The 21,202-nt window shown below is 40.6% G+C and overlaps 1 non-coding gene across 1 annotated transcript; it reads left to right on the forward strand.

The window, feature by feature from the left end:
- Positions 1-19,360: 19,360 nt before the first annotated feature.
- LOC119921477 lies at positions 19,361-19,497 on the forward strand. Its single transcript, XR_005448515.1, has one exon. It is a non-coding gene; the product is annotated as a small nucleolar RNA SNORA7 (small nucleolar RNA).
- Positions 19,498-21,202: the final 1,705 nt, after the last annotated feature.

A 21,202-nucleotide genomic window follows, 5' to 3' on the forward strand; every position in this document is an offset into this window, starting at 1 on the left:
AAAACAGGGTATTTAACTTCCTTGTTTCAAATGCAGCAGAAATCAGAGAAAGGACCCAAACATTTCCCTTTACCAAATGATGCCAGAAAGTCAGAGCTATTTGCTCACTGTTTTTGTTTTTGAGTCTTGATGGTGACTGCAAACGAGGGGAAGGATGGAGCATAACGTGGGAGAAGGGAAGTTCAGGGCAAGTTATCTACCTGCTTTGGTGTCTGGAAACCCAGCTTCATAACATCATTGCCAAAATGATTTCGGAGTAACTGATTATCAACTTGGAGAGTGGGGAGGCCAGGGCAGTTGGTTAAGATAGAAAAAAGGATCTAAAGTAACAGTGCTCAACACATAGTAAGTGCTTAACAAATGCTACACTTATATATGAAACTGGAAAAAATGATAAACTGAAAATAAAGGAAAACACCTCAATTTTTCAAATAGGCTTACCTGCTGAAGGAGGGATTTAGGTAAGATGGAAAGGAGTTTCCTGAGAGCAGGAGCAAGGAAAAGATTGTTGAGGGAGGGGGTGGAGGGACCTTTAGTAGGTCAACAAACAGGACAAATCACCATTTGTCTAAGATGGCTTTAGTCTGATCCCATCTGAAGATAGCGAAAGCAAATGAATGATTACTCAGTATCCCTCCCAGTAGCAGGAGTTCACGTTGAAATGAGTTTTTCCCACTGCTTATGCCCCACTTTTGGAAGCCCTTATGGTTTAACACTGAATCTCTCTTGTATTTCAACAATTTCTATTGCAAGACATTATGAATTCCAAAATGGCTCTCTCATTTGTACTTGGATTTGAATGCTTTATTCACCCTTCCCCCAGCCCCGTAGTACTTTTGTACATAACTGAAATTTATTTATTTATATTATTTTCTAGCTACCCCCCACACACTGTAAATTCACTGTGGCCAGGGAATGTGTCTACCAACTCTGTTGTATATACTCTCCTAAGTGTTTAGTACAGTGCTGTGCACACAGGAAGTGTTCAAAATGTAGATATGATTGGTTGATTGATTGACTGTGCTAGTGTTTAACTGTCTGGGATCCTGAAATGTTTTCAGTTTAGAAGAATTGCCTCCTTCATCCTTCTAAAGGGAATGTCTATATAAAATTGAAATTAGATATTATTACTATTACTTTGCTTATCCAAATGAAATCAGTGTAATTCAGTCTTAGAATATCAGTGCTGATTATGCGTTTTGAACCCGAGTACTAGGAAAGCTCTATTTTTCTAGAAATTTTTGTGTATGAATACATTCCCTACTAGAACAGGACTGTTTGTATGAGACACTAATTGAGGTCAATGGGTGCCTGATTCCCCCAGGCAGTAAGATAATGATTTGCTTGCTTGGTATTATTTGAAATTTTAGGAAAATATTAATCCCTCAAAGTGCTTGAAATTGGAAATGACCATCCATAATTATTTCATTTCTTCATTGGTATAGCAGATATGGTTTTGTTCTTGAAGATGACAGAATTATAGTGGATTTCTGATGAAAATAAATTCCACTGTGTTGTTCAGAATTCAGATAATTATATATTTTTTTAAATTATATGTATATTGTTGAGCCCTACGTGGGACAAGGACTAGGCCTGATGTGATTATTTGTATCTACTCTAGCACTTAGAACAGTGCTTGACAATAGTAAGTGCAAATTAAATACCAAACTCACCAAATACCACAAATGTCATTGTTGAGGAATATGACCATAGATTTTGGTATGATCTCTTTTCAGGATGATACTATGATATTCACTCGAGTTTCTCTATTATTCCAGTGTGCATTCACTTGAGCTACAGAAAGGAAAGCCCCACTGTCTACCTATTCTATTTCTATCTATTCTGGATTTCCTGCCAGGATAAACCAGGTACTATACATTTACCCCACCCGGTAGTACTAACATTCTGAGATTAGCCAGATCTTTAAAATAAATAAGGAAAAAGAAATGGATATTCCCAAAATGCTTTGCTAATAGAATGATCAACACAACAAGATAAATTGGCTCGTGAATTTTTTTGTCATAAAACCTAACAGGAGACCAGAGTAAGTTGGGAATCTGATGTACAGCACCAGGACAGTTTTAACAATTAGCTTAACTGAGCATTTCCCAAGGTCGTAGCACCAGGACCTTTTGATGCCACTGAGGGAATACCCTTAAATCCAATTTGCAATAGTCCTCAGATATATTCCCCACCTCTGCCAACACCACCTTCTACCTCCTTCCACAGCTGCTGCTGTGATGGCGTTCATAGAGCTACAGGAGCAAATAATCCTGGCAAAATGGAAACAGGACAGGAACCACTCTATGGGATTCTCAGAATCCAATGGAGATTTTAACTGGATCTAATATAGATATATTTGTGCTTTTCAAGCCTGTACTGATTTGTTTTTTCTTCATTCACCAAATACTTATATTTTATGCATTCACTTATCCTAGATCTGATATACAGCTTGTCCACTAGTCAAATGATAAAGATGAAGGTGAAAATTAGACCAAAAATGGATGCCATCAAGGGAATTTAAAGAACCTAAGTTCTGTTTAAAAGTGGTGATTTGTGGATCTTACACTGAAAGAAAAAAAATTATCAGCACGAGTGCCACAGAAATTACAAGTAGAAATCAGATCTCAGTCCTCAGTGACTGAGTTCTTTCTGTTGGGATTTTCTGTTACCTAGCTATCTGTAATCCTCTGTGCTATCTAGTACTAATGAACCTAAGGGTGTTAATCCGACTGATAGGAGGTTCGTGCCTTCTGGTGCTGCTTCTGGCAATTGTTCAGACCTTGTGGATATTTAGTTTACTCTTCTGTGGGCCCAATAGCATCGATAATTTCTTCTGTGACACCCCTCCAGTGTTAGAGCTCGTGTGTGCAGACACCTCTGTGCTTGAACTCCTTGTCTTCCCTCCCAAACCCTGCCCTCTCCTTGACTTTCCCATCACTCTTTGTTGATGGCACTACCATCCTTCCCGTCTCACAGGCCCGCAACCTTGGTGTCATTCTCGATTCCGCTCTCTCGTTCACCCCTCACATCCAAGCCATCACCAAAACCTGCCGGTCTCAGCTCCACAACATTGCCAAGATCTGCCCTTTCCTCGCCGTCCAAACCGCTACCCTGCTCGTTCAAGCTCTCATCCTATCCCTTCTGGACTACTGTATCAGCCTCCTCTCTGATCTCCCATCCTCGTGTCTCTCCCCACTTCAATCCATACTTCATGCCGCTGCCCGGATTGTCTTTGTCCAGAAACTCTCTGGGCATGTTACTCCCCTCCTCAAAAATCTCCACTGGCTACCAATCAATCTGCGCATCAGGCAGAAACTCCTCACCCTCGGCTTCAAGGCTCTCCATCACCCCGCCCCTCCTACCTCACCTCCCTTCTCTCCTTCTACAGCCCAGACTGCACCCTCCACTCCTTTGCCGCTAATCTCCTCACCGTGCCTCGTTCTCGCCTGTCCCGCCGTCGACCCCCGACCCACGTCCTCCCCCGGGCCTGGAATGCCCTCCCTCCCAACATCCACCAAGCTAGCTCTCTTCCTCCCTTCAAGGCCCTACTGAGAGCTCACCTCCTCCAGGAGACCTTCCCAGACTGAGCCCCCTCCTTCCTCTCCCCCTCGTCCCCCTCTCCATCTCCACCGTCTTACCTCCTTCCCTTCCCCACAGCACCTGTATATATGTATATATGTTTGCACACAGTTATTACTCCATTTATTTATTTTACTTGTACATATCTATTCTATTTATTTTATTTTGTTAATATGTTTGGTTTTGTTCTCTGTCTCCCCCTTCTAAACTGTGAGCCCACTGTTGAGTAGGGACTGTCTCTATATGTTGCCAACTTGTACTTCCCAAGCGCTTAATACAGTCCTCTGCACACAGTAAGTGCTCAATAAATACGATTGATTGATTGATTGAACTCTATACACTGATGGGCACCATTTCGCTGAATATTGTCCCATTCCTTCTCATTCTGCTCTCCTACATATAACATCTTCTCTACCATCATGAAGATGTCATCCACTGAGTGGAGAAAAAAGGCCTTTTCTACCTGCTCCTGCCACCTTATTGTTGTCACTCCCTTCAGTGGTGCTGCCATTCTGACCTACTTATGGCCCAAAGCTAGCTTCTCGGCAGAAAGCAAGAAACTGCTGACGCTCTCGTACAATCCCTTGACTCCCTTATTGAACCCCCATCTACAGCCTACGCAACAGTGAGGTGAAAAGGACCTTGAGAAGAATACTGCAAGAAAACGTGTTCGTAGAGACTAAATATTGCTTTTGGTTATTCTCTGTCAGTGCTAATTCTGAGTTTGAGAGGACGTAGTGCTATATGTCCAATTGAATTGTTTGTACTTGTGGGCCAAGGACTGTATCTATTCTATGTATTCTATTCTATTCTATTCTATTTATTTTATTTTGTTAGTATGTTTGCTTTTGTTCTCTGTCTCCCCCTTTTAGACTGTGAGCCCACTGTTGGGTAGGGACTGTCTCTATACGTTGCCAACTTGTACTTCCAAAGCGCTTAGTACAGTGCTCTGCACACAGTAAGTGCTCAATAAATATGATTGATTGATTGATTGTATCTGCCTGATTATCTTGTATCTTCCCCAGGGCTTGGTACAATGCTTTGTACAAAGTAAGTGATTTACAAATGTTTATCATCATTATTATTATTGTTATTGTTACTATTTTAGAGTCAATAGAGTAATTAATTTCATTCCCCTTATTTAGGCCAGATCTAAACAAAGTTTTGAGGGAAAATTAATTGGTGCCCAGGGGGCTGAGTTTTCATTTCTTCATGTTCCATTATAAACCTAACATTCACCAAAAAGAAAGTTACAGGTTTGTGCGTTGACTCTTAAGAGGGGCAATGACCTTGTGAATGGCTGTCCGTGGGACACACTTAGTATTGCCCCTGCCATACATTTGTTTGTCTGTGTCTATCTGCCTGTGTGTCCATCTGTCTCTTTGTCCAACTATCCCTCTGTCTGTCTCTGTGTCCAACTATATCTCTATGACTCCGTGTCCATCTATCTCTGTTTCTGGGTCTGCCTCTGTCTCCACATCTGTCTGTCTTTGTCCCTCTCTGTGTGAGGACAGTGGGGTGGAAGGGGAGAGGAGCTCCCCAGTGATGAGAGAGTAGGCATTGAGCTATAAACTTTCCTAAAATGGTTCTCTGACAGGAACAATGTTGGAGATGGGGAGAGAAGTTGCAGAAGTTAAGTTCCAGTTCCTGCTCTGTGAATCTTCTCCACCTCCCACTCTCCTGCTCATCTGACACTGCCCTTGTGCTGTGGCCCAAATACATCAGTCAGCACTGTAAAGGAAAAGGCAGCTGATGGAGGAATGGAGGAATTGGTGTAGTTGCTCAAGCTTGGAGCTCAGGAAGTAGCTCCACCTGTGCCTGAAGATCTTCAGCGTAAACTCCTCCTCTATACTGTAAACTCCTTGGGGCCAGGGAACATACCTACCTGTCTACCAACTCTGTTTCATTGCACTCTCCCAAGGACTTAGTACATGTTCTGCACACAGTAATCAATAAATATGATTGAGTGTTCAGAAAGCATCAGTGAGAGGCATAGATAGACCAGATATCTCCCTGAAACGGCAGTGCCCTTGGTGACAACTGGCAGAAGCTGGCATAGCCAAAGACCAGCTCACCTGACTAGGAGGACATGGCATGAGTGGGAAAGTACCTTACGGGAGCTAGTATATCCTAGTTAGCATTAGTTTATTTAATTTATTTAGTTTCTCTTCCCTTGCTAACCAAAGCAGGGGAAAGCACATTCCCATGGTTCAAACCAAATGTGAAAAAACACAAACCATATCTATTTAGAGAGACGGCAAAACTTAGAGGAAAGAGGCCAAGATTGGGAATCAGTAGAACCAGGCTTTAGTGCCAGCTCTGCTACTTGTCTACTGCATGACCTTGAGTAAGTCACAAATTGTTTGTGCCTCAGTTTACTTATCTGTAAAATGGAATTAAAATGCCTGTTCTTCCTCCTCCTTAGATTGTGAACCCCCATGAGACAGATTGTGTCTCACCCAGTTAGTTTGTATACCAGTGGTTGAAGCATATTAAGTGCTTAATAAATCTCAGTATTGTTATTACTATTATATAATAGAAGAAAATTATTTGTAGTTATCAGAGTGTTTGGATAACTATTAGAGTTACATTGAAAGTCAGCAATCATTTATTTTCCAGTTGACTAACTTTCAAGCTATTCTGGTTTTTGTAAGGAGGTGGAAAAGATCCACTCTAGGCCTTTGCTAAGTCACTCTGAATAGTATACTCAATAATAGTTTACTAAATGGGTGAGGGCACAGCGATGCCTGGAACTGCTTGAAGTTATGGAGCTATTCTGTTCTGTAACCACAGATGGTGTTCAGTCCTCCCAGCAACTGGCTCATAATATAATAATAATTATGGTATTTGTTAAGCACTTACTATAGGTCAGACTCTGCACTAGGCGCTGGACATTGTACTATGCTATGATACATGCTGTTGGGCCTAGAGTGGCACGGCAAAAAATTGTGGATGGGTCAATGCAAGCCATTCATTAAACACTAATGAATGATTGTCTGTTGCATCCCCAAATAGTTGGGTAGGATAACTTCTTCAAACCTAACTCAAGCACATATAATGCTGGTATCAGGAAATACATTTCCATTCTTATTCATTCATTCAGTCGTATTTATTGAGCCCTTACTGTATGCAGAGCAATGTACAAAGCGCTTGAGAAAGTACAATAAAGAGTGGTGGTGACAGACATCAATACATTAGCCATTGGTGTTTGAGTAAGGATCACCTAAATGACAAGGGGCCAGATACAGTGTACTATTTTCATTGATGAATAGTGATAACATGCAAAAGATTCTCTTTCAAAGACACTCATTAATATGGTCTCCTTCTGGAAGATCAAAACTGTATTCTAAAGCCAAGAACCAGATGCCTTATTGTATACCTTGCCAAATCCTCTCCTCTGTTTAAATTTCCCAAAATAGTTGACATTGCTTATGATCCCCACTTTTACTGGCAATCTTGACTTTACCCTTCTCTTCTCCCTATTTTTCAACCACCATGCTCAGTTCATTACCAAATTTTGTCAGTTTTCCCCCATAACATCTTCAGAATCCATTCTTTCCTTTCCTTGGAAAGCAGCATGATCCAGTGGAAAAAGCAAGGGCCTGAAAGTCAGAGGTCCTGGGATCTACTCTCAGCTCTGTCACTTGTCTGCTGTGTGACCCTGGGCAAATCATTTACCTTTTCTGTACCTCAATAACCTCATCTGTAAAATGGGGATAAGATACCTGTTCTCCCTTCTTCTTAGACTATGAGTCCCATATGGGATAGACAAAACTGAGTTGTATTAAACTTAATGCTTAGCACAATGCTTGGCACATAGTAATCACTGAACACCACAAACATTATTATTATTATTTCCAGTCACACAACTACCATGCTCACCCATCCCCTGTCATATCCTGGCTTGACTATTACAACAACCTCTTTCCTGATCTCCCTCCTCCAGTTTCTTTGTTTTCCAGACTATATTTTACTCAGTTTCTCAGATTATCTTTCAAAATGGTGCAGTGACTGGGTCACACTCCCAAGAGCTTTACTATAGTGGTGTGCACACAGGAGATGTCAAGTAAGCACTAATGAATGATTGTCTGTTGCATCCCCAAATGGTTGGGTAGGATAAATTGAACAGGTGTGGATCAACTACTTATCCTTATGGTAGTGAGGCAATAATGAGATAATACATCTTCAGATCTTAAAGCACCATCCATTTCATCACTGAGCCATCTTAAAATTGACTTAGTAAGTACTGAAACCCACTGTTCATTCATTCATTCAATAGTATTTATTGAGCACTTACTGTGTGCAAAGCACTGTACTAAGCGCTTGGGAAGTACAAGTTGGCAACATATAGAGATGGTCCCTACCCAACAACGGGCTCACAGTCTAGATGTATTGATGTAAAATACTCTTTTGAAGTTGCTGAAAAAGGAATAGAATTCTTGGTGCTGCTCCCTGAACTCCCGAATTTGATGTGCTGTGAAAATCATGTTTGCTCTGGTCCAGGGATAATCTGGCTTCACTCTTGCCACCAATTTACAGATACTATATTTCACCTAAATCCCCATTTTTCCCTTTCCTTTCATTTTTTCCTTCCTGCTTCAACCTTTTTCTCTCCATTTCCCAATCTCTCTTTTCCAAACTTCCCTCCCTGCCCATTTTCAGTTCCTCATACTCGCTTCTAGTTTTCCAATTTTATTTCTTTTGCCATGTCGCAGTGTTCCTACATCCTTGTGCTTCAGGAGGCTGTTGTCCTTTTAATGTTGACTTGCCCTGGATCTTGTTGCTAAGTAAATACTATTCTTACTGTGCACTTGTTGCTAAGTAAATACTATTCTCACTGTGCACTCCATTTTTAATTTAATACTTTTTTTCTCTTTTTTATTAAGAGTTCATAGGCAGGGGTGTGTATCTGGAAGTTTGCATAAGTATGGAGGGACAGTGGGCGTTTTCAAAGTGGAGGTGGGTTTCTCACTGAATATGTGGAGGAGATCAGGTGTGTATTCACCCTGGAACCCAGAGAAGGGCGTTTTCTTGTAGGACAAATGTCTAAGAGTTTGGCTGTATTGGAGACGAAATGATTCTTTAGACAACGCAGATGGGAGGATTAAAGGGGAGAGGGCAGTCCTTCCCCTCTCTATCCAAGCAGGAACAATAACGGGAAATTGTTCAGATTCATATTTTCTGAAGGAAAGGAGAAATCTCATTCCAGTAACCAGCAGAGTCTGTTTCTAGGTAAGGAAAAAAGTAGAGAATGAAACAGAATAAAGGAATCAAGGAGAAACCTGCACCACACTAATGAAGTCTTAAGGGGCTATGAAACTATTTGAAATCGCTGAATGCTTTCTTTGCACCTTAATGAGCTCATTATTATTAAAATCACTACTAGAAACCTGGTCCCAGAGTTCTCTGAAGGCCCTGTATTTAATCCTGTTGAACTATAACATGCATCTTCTGAAAATGGGGCCAGATTTGTATTGGGAAGGGAACTGGAGTGCTGAAATAACAGGGACCTCTCGCACTACCAAGACGCTAGGCAGCAGGGGAAGAAATCGAAGAGTGGATCTTCCTCTGTCTCGGTTCTGATTGATTCCCACAAGTGATAGCCAACCACTGGCCAATTTAGAGTCATCGCAGCTTACCCTCTCCCCATAGGTCCTGGGGCAATACCATAGTGAGTCCCAGCACACATTTAATGGTGAAAATCCCAGCATTCTAAGGTGGGTGTTTGGATTAAGAGAGTCTTTATCATCTTAAACTGACAGTCAAGGCTGCAGGAATTAGGTCAGAGAAGTTAAGAATGAGATGTCCCTTTAAAGAATGTATCAGGAACAAGAGATGGGTAGGAAATGCTTGCCAAATGATAGACGTAGGTGAGACAGAATGAAGGATATACTGATTGTGGGGGTTTTAGTATGTTGAAATGCATTAATAAGGGAGATGGTGGGATTTCCTCTTTACAGGGAAGACAAATCCTTTTCTGTCTGGAAAGGTTTACTTTTTATTTTTGTCTCAAATCGAAGAGATCTTCTAGATAATGCAGTAAGTCCTTTTTAGCACTAGGATCCTCCAACAGCCTAAGCTATATACTTGGAGTGGGCCATTAACAAGAAGTTGAAACTTTTTCAGTCATTCATTTCGTTTCTCTTGTCCTGTCACTCTATTGATTTTCTGTTTGTCCCTAAATATGCAGAACTGAAAATGCAAAAATAAAAAAAAACAAAATCCTGGAAAACGCTGTTCTAGAAGCAGCGTTCCTCAGTGGAAAGAGCACGGGCTTGGAAGTCAAAGGTCATGGGTTGTAATCCCGACTCCACCACCTGTCAGCTGTGTGACTTTGGGCAAGTCACTTAACTTCTCTGTGCCTCAGTTACCTCTTCTGTAAAATGGGGATTAAGACTGTAAGTCCCATGTGGGACAACCTGATCACCTCCCCAGTGCTTAGAACAGTGCTTCACATATAGTAAATGCTTAACAAATACCATCATCATTATTATTATTACAAAATTATGTAGTAATAATAATGGTGGTATTTGTTAAATGCTTACAATATGTCAAGCACTGTTCTAAGTGTTGAGCACTGTTCTAGTATGTTTATGAATCCTAATTTCATTATTTGGGAATCGAACTGGTGCCTTGGTGTAGTTTCAACTTACTGAATAAGTGTAATTTTATTTAACGGCATTTCTCTGTCTCCTGTGGAGGTTCATCTGGACCCATAAGAAAGCTTTTTACAGTTATTACAACTAGTATTACAACTATCATTTAGTTAGTACAATCAGATTGTCCAATCAAAAGCAGCAGAGTGAATCTTATGGGGATTTTATGATTATGGAATAATATTGGTAAATTGAGGCTGTTGATCAGGGGCACGGTGCAACCTCTTCTAGGAGTTGCTGCAGTTAGTTTTCCTTTGGTAGTGGGGAGAATCTGGCTTTGCCATTTTGGTTAGTAAAATGAGTAAGTTGAAGCTGGGATCAGGTAGGATTCTCAATGTACTTGTGTTCCTTTCAGGTGTTGTATTGGTTTCCTTATATCTGAACCTAGGCTTGAAACCCAGGGAAATTGTTTTGGCAGTTCTCATTGCTTAGAAGTAAATCTACAATGTTGGGTATTTCTATTATCTGACCCAACAGGTAATATGCACTAATCAAATGGAAGGGGATACCACTCATCTTGGCATTTCAGAAGCTGTGAGGAGAAACAAAACTAGTTATAAAGAAGATTAACTGAAGATATTTTGAAAGAAGACACTAAATTCCTCTTCCTGCTCTACCCAAAGCCTGCTGCAGAAATGGGAAGAGGCAATCACTTCTTGGCAACTGAGTTTCTTTTCTTAGGATTTTCTAAATTTCCTAAACTGCAGTTTCTATTATTTATGTTATTCTAAATAATTTACGTGATAATCCTAAAGAGAAATGTCCTCATTATTCTAGTCACCACAGTGGACCGTGTTCTTCAAACACCAATGTATTTTTTTCTAAGGAATTTGTCCTATCTAGAAATTTGCTTAAATACTGTCATAGTCCCTAAAATCCTTGTTATTCTCTCCAGTGAGATAAGAGTATTTCCTTTGCTGGTTGCTTTGCCCAGTTGCTCTTCTTTCTTGTCTTTGGGCTAGTGAATGTTTTCTGTGGGTGTAATGTCTTATGACCACTATCTAGCTATCTGTAACTCACAGTGCTACCCAATACTTATGAACCGACATGTGTTTAGCTACCTAGCTGGAGATTCCTGGAGCTTGGGACTGATGGTAGCAATAATACAAACCGTATGGATATTTAATTTTCCCTTCTGTGGACCTAATGGTATCGATCATGTTTTCTGTGACACCCCTCCGGTGTTAGGGCTGCTGTGTGCAGATATTTATCTGTTTGAGCTCTGTGAGCTGACAGGTACCATTTTTGTCATTATGGTCCCATTCCTTCTCATTCTGCTCTCCTATGTCCACATCATTTCCACCATCCTGAAGATGTCTTCTGTTGAAGGAAGGAAGAAAGCCTTTTCTACTTGCTCCTCCCATCCCATTGTGGTCACTCCGTTCTACGGTGCAGCTATTCTAACTTATTTGTGGGCCCAAAACTGGCTATTCAGCAGAAAGCAAGAAACGGCTGACACACTCGTATATTCTCCTGATTCCCCTGTTGAACCCCCGATCTACAGCCTACGGAACAGTGAGGTGAAAGAGGTCTTGGGGAGAACATTATGCCAGAAGACTTGTCTTAGAGACTAAATGTTGAATCTACTTCATCAATGGAAATTCTGAGGTTAGCAGCTTCATATTGATTGAACGCTAAAAATATGCATGGCATTAAGATTCTTAAATCAAACTCCCTTTCATAAGTGAAGTAACCCAGCACTGTGGCTCAGTCGAAAGAGCACGGGCTTGGGAGTCAGAGGTCATGGGTTCGAATCACGGCTCCACCACTTAATAATAATAATAATAATGGCATTTGTTAAGTGCTTACTATGTGCAAGGCACTGTTCTAAGCGCTGGGGGTGGATACAAGGTGATCAGGTTGTCCCACGTGGGGCTCACAGTCTTCATCCCCATTTTACAGATGAGGAAACTGAGGCTCCGAGAAGTTAAATGACTTGCCCAAGGTCACACAGCAGACATGTGGTGGAGCCGAGATTCGAACCCATGACCTCTGACTCCAAAGTCCATGCTCTTTCCACTGAGCCACGCTGCTTCACTTGTCACTGTGTGACCTTGGGCAAGCCACTTGATTTCTCTGTGCCTCAGTTACCTCATCTGTAAAATGGGGATTGAAACTGTGAGCCCCACGTGGGACAACTTGATCACCTTGTAGCCCCCCAGTGCTTGGAACAGTGCTTTGAACATAGTAAGTGCTTAACAAATGCTATCAATATTATTATTACTAAGTAATATTTTTTGTCTTCCCTCAGGTGTATTTATTCGTTAATATAATTGAAAATAATCTTGCAGATAACAGAGTATTATATCCACGATCATACAGCCATTGGTGATTAAGCTTTGTTGAGAAATACAGTAATTTTCAAATATCATTTAACAAATAATACAACTAATAGTAACAGTTACATTTGTTAAGCACTTCCTATGTGCCAAACACTGTTCTAAGCATTGGGATAGATACAAGGTAATCAGGTCAGACATAAAAAGGCCAAATATAAAAATATTTTCAAAGGACTACCAAAAATGGTTTTTAATTGCTCCATTGTAATATTTATGACAGAAAAAAACCCATTAGCATCAATGGTATTCAGGGACAACTTACTATGTGCAGAGCACTGTACCGAGGAGGATTCCACAGAATGTCTTGAATGGTTCTTGGGATGGTAAGAATTAATTGAAGGGAGCATCTGATTTACCCTTGCAACATCATATCATCTTATGATTGAAAATGCTTATGGACAATTCCTGTTCTGAATTTTGAAAATGCTTAGGGACAATTCCACTTCTGAATGATTGCATACAATTACATTGAGTTTTCTGAGTTTGTTTTGGAACAAGACTAGATCACTGATTCTTTGTAGAGTCCTGGGCAGCTCCAGTAGACCTCTTTGTTAATGGGTCCAGGCAGGGCTATTAATGCTGTTGTTCTGTGGGCTTGGGGATTCAGATTGGACCAGGAGAGCCACCAGGCCATTGTATCTCTGGAAATAACCTTTCCCCTTTAGGAATATGGAATCACACTGGATTCTCAAGGAATCTTGAACTGAATGATGATAATAAAGGTCCAAACCCTCGGGACCCATTCTTCCATTTCAAGGTCCAGGGTCCTCTAATTCTAACCTGAATCCCATTGGTAAGGGCAGAACAGAACACTTTACTCTTCCTCTGAGACCGAAATGGCTTCCAAGCATACCTTTATCTCCCTTTCCAGGCTCTGGTTTGGGTACTGAAATGCAAGTAAGGCCAGGAAAAGACCCACCTGAAGTAAAGGAGACTAAATTCTCTGCTTTCCCAGGTGGACACACAAATGACTACATCCAGCAGAACCAAAGGGACAAGTGTTGGGGAAATTGCTTCTGATTCTGGAAATGAAACTGATTCAAGCCGCTCAGCCCTGCTGCGAGACAGGTGCTCAGCTAGCTCTAGTTTCCAGTGCTTTCTTCAGTGCTTGGCACACGGTAAGCACTTAAAATTCCACAATCATCATCTTATTTATAAGACTGGGTTCCATGTTTGTGCATGTGTGGGAGCAACTAATTGTAGAAGGAATTCCTTCTTTCTGGAAGGAAAGAATCTAGTTTACATTTTGCTGGTTTCTCTACTGCTGACAAAATGCCAACGAGGTGTTTAACACCTCGAGAAGCAGAGTGACCTGGTGGAAAGAGCATGGGCTTGGGAGTCAGAGGATGTGGTTTCGAATCCCTGCTCTGCCACTCATCTGCTTTGTGATCTTGGGCAAGCCTCTGAACTTCTTTGTGCTTCAGTTCTCTCACCTGTAAATTGGGGATTAAGACACTGAGCCGCATGTGGGACAACCTGATTACCTTGTATCTACCCTAGTGCTTAGAACAGTGCTTGGCACATGGTAATTGCTTAACAAATACCATTATTATTATTATTATTATTATTATTATTATTGTTGTTATTATTATTATTATTATTATTATTATTATTATTATTTAATGGTGGTCAGTAGGGGCAAGGTGCTTATTGGAGTAACGTGAAAGCAGCAGAAACTGCACCCCGAGGAAATAACTAGGGTGACTGGTCAAGCATGGCAAGACCAAAAGTGTGATTGGGAAGCACTGCAATTCAAAGGTACCTGTGTTGAAAGAACGGAGCTACATTGGGGCACCAGAGTGGAAGAATTATGGGTAATAATAATAATAGTGGTATTTGTTAAACGTTTACTATGTGCTAAGTACTGTGCTACACGCTGGGATAGATATAAAGGAAATTTGGATGGACACAGTCTCTGTCCCAGGTGGGGCATGCAGCCTTAAGCCCCATTTTACAGATACAGTAACAGAGGCCCAGAGAAATGAAGTGACTTGCCCGAGGTCACATAGCAGACAAGTGGAGGGGCTGGGATTGGAACCCATGTCCTTCTGACTCCCAGGCCTGTGCTCTATCCTCTAGGCCACATTGATTCCTCTAAAGAGTTAAAAAAGAAAAAAATCAACAAACTGGCAGTCAGGAGACCTGGGTTCTAATTCCATTTCACCTCTTGCCTGCTGTTATGACCTTGGGAAATTTAGTTGGTTGGACCACCTGTCTACTTGCTTTGTTTTGTTGTCTGTCTCCCTCTTCTAGACTGTGAGCCCATTGTTGGGTAAGAACCGTCTCTATATGTTGCCGATTTGTACTTCCCAAGTGCTTAGTACAGTGCTCTGCACACAGTAAGTGCTCAATAAATGCAATTGAATGAATGAATGAATGAACTGAACAACAGAAGGTTGTACTGACATATCTTCCAACTAAACTGAGGCCAGGTATTATGTCTATTATAGAAATTGTCGACCCTATGGTATTTCCAGTGACAACGTATGGATCTGAAAGCTGAACAGTGAAAAAACAAGATAGAAAGAACATCTATTCTTTTGAAATGTGATGTTGGTGAAGGCTTTTAAAAATACCATGGACTGCCCAAAAGACAAACAAATGGATTTTACAGCAAATTTAAACCAAGTGGTCTTTGGAAGGCCAAATGACTGGACTTACATTAGCACATTTTGGACACATAATCAGGAGGACTGATTATGACTGATTCTGGAGAAGACATTATGATAGGAAAAGTCCAGGGAAAACGTGGAAGAGGCAGATCAGCAGCTAATGGATAGAGGCCATAACAATGATAATGGAAGAACCATTAGAAAGTTTGTGGATTATGTCAGAGGACAGGAAGTTCTGGAGAAAGGATATCCATGGAGTCGCTATGAATTGGAAACAACTCGATGGTACTTGATAATAATAATGAACTCTCCCATGTGCTTAGCACAGTGCTCTTTACACAATAAATGCTCAATAAAATACCATCATACCATCATACTACTTTGAATTATCTCTGACCCTAATGACTGATTCATCATTTAATAATAACAAAAATAATAATGACAACAATATTAACAGTACTTAGTGCTTATTTTGTACTAAGGCCTGTGTGGATGCAAGGTAATCAATATTTTTATGGTTATTTAATTAGAGTGAATTTTTTAGAGATGTTCCTAATGAAAGACCTATTTATTATGATACTCATAGCACCATATGTCTTCATTGTTTTCCCAAGCTTTCTGCCTACTGGAGGCATTTGTGTAAAATTATAGCCATATGAGAAGGCTATAGTGATTTTGACGTTTTAATTTATATCCAGTGTCCCAAACACAGCTAGTGGATTAAGTGCTCTCCATTCTTTACCGAACTGATTTACATAATGTCATTTTCACTGACCTGTTCATCTCTGACCTAGAAATTGGAAATAAAACAAAAAAAATGAGTATTGAAATTTACTAGAGACTAGGCATTGCAGAATGGTCTCTCAAACATACCAAATGGCCCCCATTCATACAGGTACCCCAAATCTACCATCGTCCACCAGTCACTTAGACTCCCTCCTCAACACTATATGGGCCCTGCAATCAAGTGATCAATCCATCATTTATTTAGCACTCACTAATAATGATGGCATTTTTTAAGTGCTTACTATGTATTAAGCACTGTTTTAAGCTCTGGGGTAGATACAAGCTATTCAGATGGAACACGGTTCATGTCACACATGGGGGTCACAGTCTTAATTCCCATTTTACAGATGAGGTAACTGAGGTAGAGAGAAGTTATGTGAGTCATAACAAGGTCACACTGCAGACGAGTGGCACAGCCAGCATTAGAACCCAAGTCTTTCTGAAACCCAGGCCTGTGCTCTTATCCACTAAGCCATTCTACTAAGAACGTGGGAGAATACAATGCAGCAGAGTTTGGTAGACACATTTCCTGCAAACAACGAGCTGACAGTGTAGAGGGGGAGACAGGGCTTGAAGTGCATTTCACAATACGCGGCACCTCTGACCACTTTCGTGTTCACTGCACTCCATGTCCCAGTGGGAAAACATAGGGCTGGAAAGAGATAATGTGAGTAGCACTGCACAAAGCCACCAGCACTATAATAAATCCCTTTGGAGTCTCAGGAGTGTTGCTCATCCATCATTCCCAAAGAAAGATTCCATCATCATCAAAGAAGATTGCAAACAATTAGGTTGAGGAAAAACTTCCAGGCACCAGTATCTAAGCAATACTTATTGCATCATGCCTTCACAGGGCAGGACAAAAGGAGAATGAAAGTCATTAATTTTTGGATGGAGCTTTCTCTGTTCCTCTAAGTGATTTGGGTTTGCAATTTGATCTATTAGTTTTGATCGGCTTCTGTTTTTCAATCATCACTTTAAGGTGGGGATTGTGGTAGAGTGTACTATCAACAAAATGATTAGAGTGCAAATGGTCTAAGTTATTTGTAGGACGGTTACCCATGTTCATTTAAAAATATCTCAAGATGGATGTCCCTTAACCTCACAAAATATCCTGTCTATTGTAGAACTGTCCTTGCCATCAAGAAATATGTTCTGCCTTCCTGAGCACTCTCTTAGGTTAATTGAACTCTATTTCCATTTCTTCAGTAATCTATGACCAAGGAGAAGTAGTCATTAGCATGTTCCTCATAAAAACCTTTCATACATAAATAAATATGTAAATCACCCTTTAAACATTTTTCCCTTTAAGATAGATAATTCCAATGTATTTTTTATTTTATTGGTATTTGCTAAGTGTTTAGTATGTGCCAGTCACTCTATTAAGCTAATTAATTGGGACACAGTCCAGGCCCCACATAGGGCTCACAGTCTTAATTCTCATTTTACAGATGAGGTGACTGAGGCACAGAGCAGTTAAGTGACTGGCCCAAGGTCTACTTTTTTGTCACCTGTCTACTTGTTTTGTTGTGTCTGTCCCCCTTCTAGACTGTGAGCCCATTGTTGGGTAGGGGCTGTCTCTATCTGTTGCTGAATTGTACTTCTAAAGCCTTTAGTGCGGTGCTCTGCACACAATAAGCACTCAATAAATACTATTGAATGAATGAATGAGTGAATGAAAGTGGCAGAGCCACTTAGAACCCAGGTCCTCTGAATCCCAGGCTCATGTGCTTGCAGGTAAGCCACGCTACTTCTTAAAGGCTCTATTTGCTCTGTCCTACCTGCTTTTTGCCTGGATCCTCTCCAGCTTCTCCATATCCCATTTAAAGATGAGTAACCAAGACAAAATACTTGCAGGTTTCACCAATGCTGAGTATTAAAAAAGATGACTTTTCAGCTCCTGTAATCCTTGCTTCTCACACCCGGCTTCAAGGCACTCCATCACCTCGCACCCTCCTACCTCACCTCCCTTCTCTTCTTCCACAGCCCAGCCCGCACCCTCTGCTTCTCTGCCGCTAATCTCCTCACTGTGCCTCGTTCTCGCCTGTCCCACCATCGACCCCCGGCCCAAGTCTGGCCTGGAATGCCCTCCCTTGGCACATCTGCCAAGCTAGCTCTCTTCCTCTGTTCAAAGCCCTACTGAGAGCTCACCTCCTCCAGGAGGCCTTCCCAGACTGAGCCCTCTCCTTTCTCTCCCCCTCCTCCCCCTCCCCATTGCCTTACCTCCTTCCCCTCCTCACAGCACCTGTATATATGTATATGTTTGTACGAATTTATTACTTTATTTATTTTATTTCTACATATTTATTCTATTTATTTTAGTTTGTTAATATGTTTTGTTTTGTTCTCTGTCTCCCCCTTCTAGACTGTGAGCCCACTGTTGAGTAGGGACCGTCTCTACATGTTGCCAACTTGTACTTCCCAAGCGCTTGGTACAGTGCTCTGCACACAGTAAGCACTCAATAAATATGACTGAATGAATGAATGAAATGCTTCCAATTTAGCCTAGTCACATACTTGGAATTGTTTCTTAATATGATCTAGCAGCATGACTTAGTGAATAGAACAAGGGCTGAAGAGTCAGACAATCATGGATTGTAATCCTGGCTCCACCATATGTCAACTGTGTGACCTTGGGCAAGGCATTTCACTTCTCTGGGCCTCAGTTACCTCATCTTTGAAATGGGGATTAGTAGTGTGAGCCCTATGTGGCACAGGGACTGTGTCCATCCTGACTGCCTTGTATTAGCCCTGTGCTTTGAACATTGCTTGCCACTTAGGAAGTGCTTAATAAGTACCATTATTATTATGATCATTATTATTAATTGTGTTCATTAACTACATTATCCAAAGTAATACTTGTATCTGAGCAATGAGTAATATTTCTTGGGAAACAAAATTAGGACAGAAATCCAAAGAATGTAAATGAGTTATAAATTTTTAAAAATTCCCTGAGAGCTTCTTGTAGTGAATCACAGGTTTAGTCTGGGTGTTATTTGTATATAATTACCAGATTAATTAGTATTCCAATGATTGACTCAGTACACACAAAAGGCAGAAAATATACTTGAATCAACAAGTCCTTTAGATTTGTATCAAGCCACTCTTCAAACTCCTTGCATCCACTCTCTCACATTGCATGAAGGTGACTGCACTAGATATAATTGTATGTATATTCTCTCATTTTGGCATGGTAAGAGTCTTAGCCCATGCAAATGCTCTCAAGTCTGTTTTATGATAGTATGTAGAAAATTCATTTCGAGAGGCTTTATTCCTTATGAGTAATATTGCTCTAATTCACCCCATTTTTATGAATGCCATATAAAATTTATTTATACTAGTAATATTAATACCCTTTCAAATCAAATCAATCAATCCTTAGCATATCTTTCAGGGTCGTATATGGAGAGTTTCTGGTACTCTTCCAATCTGGACTACAGAAAGGAGAGTCAAGCAGAGGCATACCCATTCCATTCCTAGCTTGGGCAGTGGCTAGTGAGTAGAAGGCAATCTGCTACAAGTCAAAACTCACCTGTGCTGGGCAGCAAAGGCATGGGAGAGGGTCTAGGGCAGAGACTCATTTACTGCTTGGAAGGAGGCAGTGGTAAACCACTTCCGTATTTTTGCCAAGAAAACTCTCTGGATACACTACCAGAACAATTGCAGATGGAAGTGAGGAATTCTTCGAGAGATGTTTCTATGGTGTCTCTATGGGTCGGAGACGAATCGACAGCGTAAGACAACAACACCAACTCCTTAGCAAAATCAAGTTGAATTCGACAAATTCCCCTATTTACCTATTGAATTATTTTATGCCACGTTATCCTTATTATTCTACTGGAGATAGTTGGTCAAGTAATGATTTCTCAAGGGATTCAACTTTTCACCCCAAATATAGGATGTTGAATTGTTTTTTAAATTTGACCTAGAAAGATTATTTTCATTTATTGATCCAAATCATAGTTTAGTGAGACTGAATAGAATATATGTATATATATATATATGTATATATATATATATATATATATATATATAGTAGATGTATGTATGTATGCTTGGTATGTATAGTCCCCATCTAGACTGCAGCTCGTTGTAGGCAGGGAATTTGTCTATTGGTTGTTATAGTGTATTCTGCCAAGCACTTAGTACAGGGCTTTGCACACAGTAGGTGCTCAGTAAATACGATTGAATGGATGAATGAATGAATGTAGAGAATTGTTGTGCAAGGACTCTTCGCATTAAAATGAACCTGATTTCTTCACTAGATTACTACCGAGCTGGGATTGGATAATCTGAATTCCCTTGATGGTGAGGGTTTGATGAATAGGGTGGTAGGGGAAAAAGAGGGAAGGAGAGGATGAATCTCATACAAATGTGAATGCAGAGGACCAGTGTGTAGGCACGAAACATGCCTACCAACTCTGTTGTGTTGTATTCAAGCACTTAGCACAGTACTCTGAATGCAGTAAATGCTAAAAAAATTCCACTGGTTGACTGAAGTAAGATGAAGATAATTCTTCATTTGTACTAATAGCACTCTGATACTCCTTCAATTTCTTTATATTACTACAGTTGTCTCCCAAGAGCTTAGATCAGCACACACAGTAGATTCTCAGTAAATACCCGTGGTTTGTTAACTTTACTAAAGTGCCAGCCAAATTATTTGTAAATGTTATTGCTGCTCATATTACATTAATGCCACAATGTCAAAATGATAATAAAAACAATTGTTATTGTAAAAAGTGGTATTTGCTAAGTCCTTTGTTCCAAGCACTGTACTAAGTGCTGGGATAGATAAAATACAAATAGATCAGACTCTGTCTCTGTACCAGCTGTGACTCCTGGTCTAAAGCGGGTGAGAGAACAGGTATTTCATCCCCATTCATTATATTATCCCAACTGCTTAATATAGTACTCTGCACACAGTAAGTGCTCAATAGATAACATGAGTTGATCGACTGATCCTATAGATGAGGAAATTGAGGCACAGAGAATTCAAGTGACTTGCTCAAGATCACACAGAAGGTAAAAAGTGGAACTGGGTTTAGGGTCTTACTAGATAGAGCACTGGCCTGGGAGTCAGAAGGTCATGGGTTCTAATTCCAACTCTGCCACATTTCTGCGGTGTGACGTTGGGCAAGTCACTTAACTTCTTTAGGCCTCAGTTCCCTCATTTGTAACATGAGGATTAAGCCAGTGAGCCCTATGCGGGACAGGGACTGTGTTT

Source organism: Tachyglossus aculeatus (assembly GCF_015852505.1).
Source record: "Tachyglossus aculeatus isolate mTacAcu1 chromosome 12 unlocalized genomic scaffold, mTacAcu1.pri SUPER_6_unloc_2, whole genome shotgun sequence".
NCBI classification, from domain to species: Eukaryota; Metazoa; Chordata; class Mammalia; order Monotremata; family Tachyglossidae; genus Tachyglossus; species Tachyglossus aculeatus.